The sequence below is a fragment of the Medicago sativa genome, chromosome 7, assembly GCF_051527215.1.
Source record: "Medicago sativa cultivar Bolivia chromosome 7, Bolivia_mono, whole genome shotgun sequence".
Classification (NCBI taxonomy): domain Eukaryota; kingdom Viridiplantae; phylum Streptophyta; class Magnoliopsida; order Fabales; family Fabaceae; genus Medicago; species Medicago sativa.
In genome coordinates, this window is record NC_140755.1 from 29819157 (window position 1) to 29830246 (window position 11090).

Sequence of the window (11090 nt, forward strand, 5' to 3'; positions counted from 1 at the left end):
AAGAGGTAGTAATTTTAAATTTCTAGATCTAGGTCGTTTTGTATTTGGTTTGATAATTTTGAGTTTAAAATCGGAATTAGGGGAACAAAAGAAGTAGAAAGAACAAAATAAAAAATAAAAAAGGGGAGTAACTTTTGTTTCGGCGCGGTGGCGCCGTCGCCTCTGGCCGGCAGCCACCCGCCGGAATCTGGAAATCACGGTGGTGTTCTTAGAACCCACCGGAAAACTCATAAGAATATTTAAGAGGGAGAGAGGGAACCGAGAGAAATAAGGGGAAGAGAGAGAAGTGAAATGAAAAATGAAGGAAAAAAACCAGACTCCCTCTTTATATACTCAGTAAACCGGTTCGGTTCTTTTGAACTGAACCGGTCTAAACGCAAACCCAACAGGGCCCAACGTGCCCCAACTTCCCTTTTTAGCCCAATTTCAGTCTTTTAATTCCTGCACCCCCCATTATACTGCTCACACTCCCCTGCATCTCATGTTTTTATTTCTTTCATGCATTTTAATTTCTTTAGCATTTTTATTTTAATTCTCATGCATTTTTATTTTATTTTTGCATCACATTCTATTGTCCACTATTATCATATGCATATTTAAATTTTGTCATTAAATACACACCTCAATCCAGAGTGCTCTGGTCCTAAATTAACTGTTAATATTATATTATTCTCCAGAACAATCTGGTCCTTGTTAATTAAATTTATCCAGAGTGCTCTGGTCCTAAATCAACTGTTAATATTATATTTCTGCTTATATAATCATTCTCCAGAATATTCTGGTCCGTGTTAAAATAACCTCATATTTCAGCTTAACATTATTTTTCTCATTCTGCTTATATAATTTTCATATCATTATTCAAAACAACAAAAACATGCAAATATATCAAAATCACAAAAAATATTTTCATAAACAAACCTTGATCTTGAATCAAGTGATCGTTCATTTTATTTTCTTTCTTAATCAAATCATCAATCAATTTAATTCTACTTTGAGTCATCTTTCTTTCAATATAAAAATACCAACAAATTCCAATTTGCCATTTGGCTTTTCATTTTAAAACCTTTTTCAAAAACTATTAAAAAACACAAAAACAAATCAAATGTTAATTTCAATCCCGAATTACGAGGTTTTGATCCCTCACGGGTACGTAGGCAAAGGACATCCGTCCTTCCAAATCAATAAAAATGTAGATAAATTAGGTCTCTATTTTTCTTTCATCATTGCAAATTTCATTTTTTAAAGCAAGCAAGTTTATAGCACAAAAGTTAAATAAAATCAAGAGGTTCTCGTAGAGTACTACGAATATTTAGGGTGCTTAACACCTTCCCTAAATATAACCAACCCCTGAACCCTTAATCCCTAAAAATGTGGTATTTGAACCTTTTTCTACTTTCTTTTGAAAAGAATTAAATGTTCAGTCGTGAAATAAAAATAGTCGGTCGAACGCCAATCAAATGGCATTTGACCGTCCGAAAAATGACGCGACACAAGCCACTGATACTCTAGGGGATTTATTATGGTTTACCAGCACACGATACGCCGCGCTTTTAAATCTGTCGTTGGATATTAACTGCAGTATTGAAACAAAACAAAATTCCACTTTCAGCCAAATATCTGTTCATTCAAGTAACTAAATTTGCAATCAGCCAAATACTGAAACACCCGGGGATGCATGGGAAGAGTTCTACAGGATCAATTTTACTAGACATATTAATTTTTTAAAAAATATACCCCTTATTAATACTTACTAAGTGCTTGGGAGATGAGAAGTCACGGTTACACACATCCATATATAATAGGTTAATTTAATAAAATTAATACACAAAACGGGCATTAAATATCCTAATTCCTACCTACTTTTCTTAAAATATATGAACATTGCCAAAGAAACAGAGGTAGTAAGTGATTCCAGCTCAAGACTCTTTGAGTAGTTAGAGAAAAAAATGTACTTACTTGCAGCAGATCTCCAATGTTTACTACCAAAGACCTAAGAACAGGAGAAACTTCATCCCACCCCTGAGGGCTAAGAACTTGGAGCCCACCAATGTGATCTTGAAGCAGAATGGTAAGGAAATCATGATCAGAGTGTCTAGTAGTGCCCATAGTGAGTTGAGGCTCAGGACATGGTGGATAATAGTGACTAAGAATGAAGTGTCCTTTCGCACAATCCATGCCTTCAAAATCGTCAGCCTTGAGTCCAATTCCTTCTAATAATAGTTCAAATAAAAGGCTCCCTAGTACATGAACTTGCCTAGAGTATTCCATTGTTACATCCCTACAAATTAAAATACATCACCAAAGCAGAAAAAACAAAAAAACAAACACAAAGAGATTTTAGGTCAGAAAACAATTGCATTTTTTAGTTGTTTTATGGTATCTTCCTCGCATAATGGTGGAGACTGATCCCTTCAAGGATCTAAAGTACATTGAAGGATTGCTTTTGAAAAAGTGAATTTACATATGTATCAGCATATATTTTTGGTTTTCCATAGGTTCCCTCCACCGGATGTAATCTTATTTGAGGTATTTTCGGTACTTAAATGTAGCCACATCTCCCAGGCAGGATTCGAACATTAGTTTGCCACATTGTCATTGCAAAAAAAAAGGTAAGGATGAGAGAGAATCTAGAGAGAGAGAGACTCTGGGGGGAAATGGGACCACAAGGGACAAAGTGAGAGAGAGAAACCTAGGGAAAGGGGCTCACAACGGTGAAGAAGATTCTCATAGGGGGGATCAAAGGTTGAAGAAGATGCTCAGCTCCACGACATCCTTCTACTTCACGCAATTTCCGAAAGGTACGGGACACTCGGTTCTATGGAAAACCTTCACTGGTTTTGGTAATCTAGGGGAGGTGTTTATCCCTAACAAGCTGGACCGGTGGGGAAGGAGATTTGGTTTTGACCGGTTTAAGGATGTGACAGAGGTGGAGGAGATGGAAAGGAGGTTGGAAGAGGTTTGGGTGGGAGATTGCAGGCTTAAGGTGAACAGAGCTAGGTTTGATAGGGAAGAAAAACAGGGAGCTGAGCCTTCGAAACAGATGGTACGGCCAGAGACTTCCTTGGTGCAGGAGGGTAGGTCGTTCAGGAATGTACTTGTTGTGGCTGATTGTTCTTTGGAGGGGAATCCGATGGTGAGGCCTGTTATGGTGGTGGAATCTAGTGTTGATCGGTTGGAGGAGCTTCAGTCTTGTTTTGTTGGAGAATTGAACTTTTTTAGGGAGGTGGCGGTGGTTCAACATAGTCTGGAGTTAGAAGGGTTCCAAATGATCAAAGTTACCTCCATGGGTGACAAACTTGTCTTGCTAGCTAGGGCTGAGAAAGATATTTGGTGGAAAGCTACTGAAATTTTGGCTGGCTAGCAACAGAATGTTCTACGAGATGTTCCAACACCAAACACAGATTACAAATGTTGAATGAGATGTTTAGAACATCGTGCCAGCAGTGGACATAAATAAAACAACAAAATAAAAGACAGGAAATTAAAAGGCACAAGAGAATTGTTAACCCAGTTCGGTGCAACGTCACCTACATCTGGGGGCTACCAAGCCAGGAAGGAAATCCACTAGTGTAGTCCTTATTCAATAGCTCTCAGCAAACCACGTTTGCACTATATGACCTAGGACCTACCCTTCTAGACTTCAACCTAGGAACTCCTATATCTGAGATCCCATCTCACTCCCTTACAATAGATCACAACCTTTGTCATTCCCAAATTACAAATAAAATGAGGTTACCCTCAAAAATAACAACTTGCAACCTTGCTTAAAAGCTTAGATGCAGTTCACAGTCTACCTAGCTCCTTGCTTAAAAGCTTCGGAGTAGTGCACAATTTACAACTAAAAGAACAGTCCTAAACATGCATCAAGATGATACACGAAAAGCTCACAATCAAAAGACTCAAAACCTAAATAAACTCTATTTTGTAAAATGATGTCTTGAATAATTCTTCACGTCTTGCAGTCTCCTTTATATACTGAAGCAAAGCGGGTCATCCTTTCAATCATGCTTCAGATCAAACCTTGACTCATTGCTCAATCAACATGGTCGGATAAGGAAACTCCTAGAAAGTAGGCTCATTAAAAGTCACATTATCATCTCATTAAAAACACTTTCCTAAGTCATAACCATTCCCTTAGGAAATCATATCTGTTCTGATCTTCTCATAAAAACACGCAGCTTGACCAACAAGAATAAAGGATTCCTTAAATAGAAAACACGTGCGTAAATCAAGGCACATGAACATACAGACCAGGTCTGGATGTTGGAACATTGTGTTCCACATCTGAAGTGAATATTTGTTTTAGGCAAAAGTGAAGCCAACATACAAATATCCAACAATCTCCCCCTTTGGCAAATTTTTGGCTAAAACAAATTAAGCCCAAACCTGTTAAAACAGAGAGATAGCACACGCAACCTTTCCTTCAATCTTCACAATAAAAATCTACCTTGAAGAAAGGTTCACATTCTCAGATTTCCAGTAGATACCAAAATACAGTTCTTCAGTCATCACACATAATCTTCAGGACATAGAAGAAGTATATTACAGGTCTCAGATTCTGCTTCCAATATTTTCACACAACAATTAACACATGGAAATAAGCAGACAAGAGAACTAGTAGGTATCTTCATAGAGAATCAGAGTCTTGCAGCAGAGGACGTACAAGGAAAAATAAATTCATGTTACATCCTAAATAGACAGTCAGTTGTCACAACACGCTACTTAGAGAAATATAGGAAAACAATACTCAGTAGCTCAAACAAGCAGGATGTTCCAACATCCACAGGAACATGCAGGGACACATAAAAATACTCCCCCTCAAGGAGCACACAAATTTTTTTTTAATACTCCCCCTGAATATATGCATGCTAGGCAGAAATCCTCAAACTGAAATATGTTCAAACTCCTAGTGCAACAAGAGAACATGCATACATAAAGCTGCATAATAAATACAGACAGATAGAGAGACGATAATACCATTTTTCTCCCCCTTTTTAGCCACAAAATATGCCAACATAAAATCTTCAGGAGTGTATACCACAATAGTACAAGACATGCTACAAGAAAACTTTAAAGGCATACCATACGTAGGAAAACAACTTCAAGCATAAGTAGACAGATGAGATGTTTCAACATCATCAGGCACAACAGCAACAACAGACAATATGATGCATAAGCAAACATATAAAATCACCTGCTTCTAGTGAAAAACTTCACAGGAATTTACAGACGAACATAAGTAAACATCTACTCCCCGTTTGAGGCCATAAATTCTGACAAGCTAATCAGAAAACTCCACACACTTTGATCACCACTTTCTGATCCATCCTTCTCATCACCAACAGTCATAATATTACCATCCTCATGATCAGAAATATTCTTACTTTGGGACTTTCCATTATCAAAGGCTAACTCAGACTCAGACTCAAACTTTATGTGATCAGGTTGAGCTAAGGATGTGTTAACATCCGCTGCAACATCTGGTTGGGTCAGGTTTTCCTTAAGAGGGCCAATAATAGCAGTTTTAGATGGGGTCACAAAATCACTTTCCTCATTAATATTATCAGCAACAACAAAAACCATATCAGATAATTTAACATTTGGTTTGACATTAGGTTTTTTGAGGGGTTCAACATGCAACTTTGACATGGAATGGGGCTTATAGACGACAGGAACTGACTCAACAGGGTTTCTAGACTTAGTAAAAATAGGTGGAACATTAATCGACACAGCGGAAGTCATAGAAGAACTTACACTAGGAGTTTTGGGTTTCCATTCTTTCCTAGCTTGAACACTCTTACCACCGACCTTTTTTTGAACATGAGGCTGAGGATATCCATACAATTTATAACAGTACGACCTTATGTGTCCTTTTCTTTTGCAGTGGTGACAGATCCAAGGACGAGTTGTCTTTTTGTCATTTTGATGTCCTTGAGAATGTTTCAACATTGTCTTGCCAGCAACATCTGTTCCTGAATAATCAATAACCTTGACACCTTTGACCTGTTCTTCCTTTCTAATTATCCCATGATCTTCTAATGCATAACCAGACTTTCTGTTGCGCTGCTTTTGATTTAGGGGTTTATAGTCAAAACCTACACCATTTACCTTCCTTTTATCTTGACTTTCAGTCACTTCTTCCAGAATTATGGAACCACTTGTCATCAATTCAACTTGCTTCTTGACCTGTTCAAGTTGTGAGTTTAGAGAAGTTACCTCATCATTGAGTTCTGAAATCCTTGTTAGATGACTACTCCTTTCTGTATGCAGCTTGTTACACCCTAATTTTGGACCTAAAAATACTAGCCCAATTCTTCTTTTCTTGCATTTCAAGTCATTTGATATGTCTCTGATCAATTGCATCTTTCTCTGCATTTTATTTCAATGTTATTTGCAAAATTCTTGAAAAAGGGCATTTTAGTCATTTCCTATGTTAAAATTTCTTCCAATCCTTGAAAAATTGTTTGAGTCTTTTCAACTGGTTTGAATAAGTCTTCATTTCAAATTCTATGTCAAAATCCATTTCAAAAATTGCATTTGAAGTCATTTTGAGTCAGTTTAGCCCCTAGGGGCATTTTAGTCTTTTCAAGTATTAAAGCTCTGTCTAATCTCTTAAAATTGTCTCTGAGTCTTTTAATACTGCCTGTATAGACTCTTGCTTCAATTCCCTGTTAAAAATCCATTTTAAAATTTGCATCTGAGTCATTTTTAGTCGTTTTAGCCCCAGGGGCATTTTGGTCATTTCACACGAAATTTCGGCAGAGAGAGGTTACTTTAAAGTACCTCATTTAAGCCATTGGTTCGTTTTAGTCCGTTTTGTCAATTTTAATCGTTTCACTTTACGTTATTTTCCGGTTACCAATTTTAATTCATTTTATTTTTATTTTTATTTTAAGTCCTAGAATTCTAAAAATTGCATTTTAGTCCATATTGTCCAAGTCATTAGTCCAGTACACGTGTCAGTTTTTCATTTGTCCAAGAGTTAGTTACGCCACATGGCAGTGGCTTATTGGTCCAGCAGTCACATGTGTCAGCTATATAAGCCCAGTCACAGTCAAAGTCCAGTCAATTCACACTTTCCAAAAATCAACACAAACAGAATTTCCCATTTCTCTCTCTGCATTTTTGGATCAAAACACAAAGTTCTTGATGAACTTGATGAATATTCATCAAGAACACCAAGAACATCAACAACAAACTTTTCCAGAACATTGAATCTAACCATCACAAACCACTACAAAATCATCGCAAACCACCACAAATACATCACAACATTATCAATTCATCACTGATTTCACAATTCATCACCTCAAAACCGAAATTCAACAAAAATCAAATTTCCCAAACCCTAACAGTCAAAATCCGAACCCAACAACCACAACAGGTTCGAAATCAAGGAGCATTCATGCATACAAGGCCATTGAAGCACGAAGCCAAGTCCAGATCGTGAAAAGAAGAGGAATCCGAGAACAAATCGAAGGAAAGGAAGGAGCAAAACGTGAATCCAGTGAAGATTAGCATTCTGGAACCTTTCAGTATTCAGAAACGAGGTAACAAACATCGTCTCTCTCTGCTTTCGTTTTTTCGTTTTGGTTCTTCGAAGTTTTTTTTAGATCTAGGTGATTTGAAGCCTGATCTGTGGAATCTAAGTATGAATCCGTAACGAGGAGAAGGAGAGCAAGCTAGACGTGTGAAAATTTTCGAAAAAAAGGCAAAAAATATACTCCGGTGCAGCGGCGCTACGGCCGACCACCGCACCGGAGTGTTTTCCGGTCATCTTCCTCACCTGTCTCCGGCGAGGCCTGTCCTAATGTGTTGCAGAGCTTCTCTCTCTAGAAATAGCCTAGAGAGAGAAGCGTGAGGTGTTTATGAAGTCCTCTTCACATAATTTTCTTTTATACTCCACTCTGTTCCTATGCGTGCTCACCTATGCTGTTACCATGCGCCCTAGGCCTTCGTGATAGTTGGATCTTGGATCTGATCCAACTGGATCGATCCAACGATCCCTAGGCCTCCTGCTAACCCGTTTTTCAACTTGAACTGGGCCTGGGCTTATTTTGTCTGTCTATTTCATTTTCTTGCAATTTTCTTGCTAGTTAAACACTGCGCCTTGCTGTTTACACCACTGTTTTTCTAAAAATCCTTTAAAAAATTCCTAAAAAATTTTGTTCAATATTTTCTTGTTATTTTCATTAAATTTTGATATGTCTTACATATTAATCTTGATGAAAATACACGAAAATAATTCTTTGTTAATTCAATTCTTTTTTTTCATTTTCTTTGTTAAGAAACTTTGTTAAAAACTTGTAAAAACCTTGTGATCTCTTTTACACTTGTTTTGAATGATCAAGACTTGTTTCTTGGACTCTTTTGCATATTGAAAATTGATGGAAAAAGTACATGTGAAATTGTGAGTGATTTGTGTTGTTTTTTATCATATTTTGTGAAGTCTTTTTTCACATTTTAATTCCAATATCTTGGCTCATGATAATTGGTGCTTGAAGAATAATTTTGAGGCATTGTTTGTTGTTGATCTGGAATATTTGGTGCTGTTTGTGATGTGTGATATTACTTTCTTGTGTTGTGAATTGTTTGAATATTGCTATGTGCAAAATTAGTGCCAAATAGGTCTAAAATATGCCAAAACTTTGGAAGCTTGATGTGGCCTTGTAATTTTCATGTCATATGCTGAAATAAAACCCTTTGGAAATTTGCAAAGGATATGAAAATTATAGGTCATGATCTTGCTTTCATGTCATGGTAGATTTTGGGCATGTCTTTGCCACTTTTTAGTGCTAATTCTCATTGGTTTGCTTAATATTTTCTTGCCTATTTCTTCTATCATTTTGTGCCTTATATTACTAACAATTTCCTCTATTGAATTTCATACATCATGAGCATTTCATCTCCCATCTCACATCTTCATCCTTTTATTTTTCTACACTTTAAAGTTCATGCAAAAATTAGAATGTAAAGACCTAGGAATTTTGTAATATTTTTCCTATGCCTTTAAATTTCTCGCAAGACCATAGAATGTATCTAGGCCAATGATGTAAAGGACAATGGACTCTAATGATGTACACCGACACAAGCACCGACACATGCACACACCTCACTTTAGGTATATAGCTAGAATATGCATGTTTAGATGTATGTTTAGGATTGTATGTTTAGATGAATGTTTAGGCTTTATACTTAGAAAAATCAATTTTCCAAAAAAGATAAAACAACATCACTCAAATCATTTTCTAAATAAACCTTGGGATCAAAATCCCATTGTAATTTTCCCTTTTATTTTCTTAATCAAATTCCAATGAACTTTAATCACACTTTGACTTTCTTTTGCAAATCACTAATCAAACCCCACTTTTTCTTAAATCTCAATGCTCATGAAGCCTCTCAATCTCCATTCTTCAAAATTCCAATTTTCAAAATTAAAATCAACCAACAAAAACGAAAACATTTTTGGAAAAGAACTACGGTGGATTTGATCCCTTAAACGGGTACGTAGGCAAGGAATCAAAATTCCTTCAATTCAAATAAAATAAAAATTCAAATATCTTCTTCTCCCTCCAATTCTTGACTTAGTAAACTCTTAGGTGTAAATATCATTTTCCAAATAGCATTTAAAAACAAAGCGCGCGCGTAGAAAGTAAAGACGGTTCCTATAGGATACTATAGTCGTTATGGGTGCCTAACACCTTCCCGTAGCGAAAACAACTCCCGGACCTCGATTCTCAAGGGTTTTGCTTACTTTTTCCCTTCCCAAGAAAAAATAAGATATCACCGGTTAAAAAGGTTCAAACGTAATCAATGTTTGACACCCGAAAACCAAGATAAAACACAGCTCACTATTGATCTTCTTTTGTTCCCCTAACATTTTGCATATTTCTACACTTCTAGCATTCAAATCCTTATAAGAAGTGGCTAAGTCATCGTAAGCCAATTCTTCATCACTTGACTCAGTATCAGAAAAGACTCTACCAGTAAAAGCAGTCACCTTCTTAGTGAACTTACCTTCATTAAATCTTTCTGAAATATCTTCATCTGACCAAGCAGCAGTCAAACCTTTCTTTTGTTTTTTGAGAAAAGTAGCACACTCCGTTTTTATATGACCATATCCTTCACATTCAGAACATTGAACTTCCTTATCGGTGTTAGAAATGAAAGCTATGTTTTTCTTCTTAAAACCATTAGCTAATTCAAAAGTTTGAAGTGATCCTATTAGCTCATTAACCTTCATACTGGAGATGTCTTGTGCTTCTTCAATCATAATCACCTTCATATCAAATCTCTTAGGTAGAGATTTGAGAATCTTTCTTATGAGCTTTTCATCAGAAATTTTCTCTCCAAGTGAGTCAAAAGAATTTGCAATATCAAGAATGTTCAAGTAATAATCATGTATGTTCTCATCCTCCATCATCTTTAGATTTTCAAATTCTGTGGTAAGAAGTTGAAGTCTTAAACTTTTTACTTTAGATGTACCTTCATGAGCAGTTTTGAGAATTTCCCAAGCATCCTTAGCCACGGTGCATTGCTTGATCAAATTGAACATGTTCTTGTCAACACCATTGAAAATGGTATTCAAGGCTCTAGAGTATGCAAGAGATAATGAATCTTCAATTGTAATCCATTCTTCTTCTGGTTTTAGAACAGCTGTCTTGTTGCCATCTTTATCAAGAGTCACAGGATGCTCCCAACCCTTCAGAACTGCCTTCTATGTCTTGTTATCAATGGATTTTAAGAAAGCACTCATGCGTGATTTCCAATGATCATAGTTGGAGCCATCCAACAAAGGTGGTCTGTTAACAAATCCTCCTGCCTTGTCCATTATGCCAGAAAGTATCTTCTCTGGATCTCACCCTAAAACAGGAAGGGTGCCTGCTCTGATACCAATTGAAATTTTGGCTGGCTAGCAACAGAATGTTCTTAGAGATGTTCCAACACCAAACACAGATTACAGATGTTGAATGAGATGTTTAGAACATCGTGCCAGTAGTGGACATAAATAAAACAACAAAATAAAAGACAGGAAAATAAAAGGCACAAGAGAATTGTTAACCCAGTTCGGTGCAACGTCACCTACATCT

General features: G+C 36.6%; 1 pseudogene; it reads right to left on the minus strand.

Moving 5' to 3' along the window:
- Positions 1-1453: 1453 nt before the first annotated feature.
- On the minus strand, positions 1454-2268 carry LOC146905486 (1-aminocyclopropane-1-carboxylate oxidase homolog 5 pseudogene; annotated as a pseudogene).
- Positions 2269-11090: the final 8822 nt, after the last annotated feature.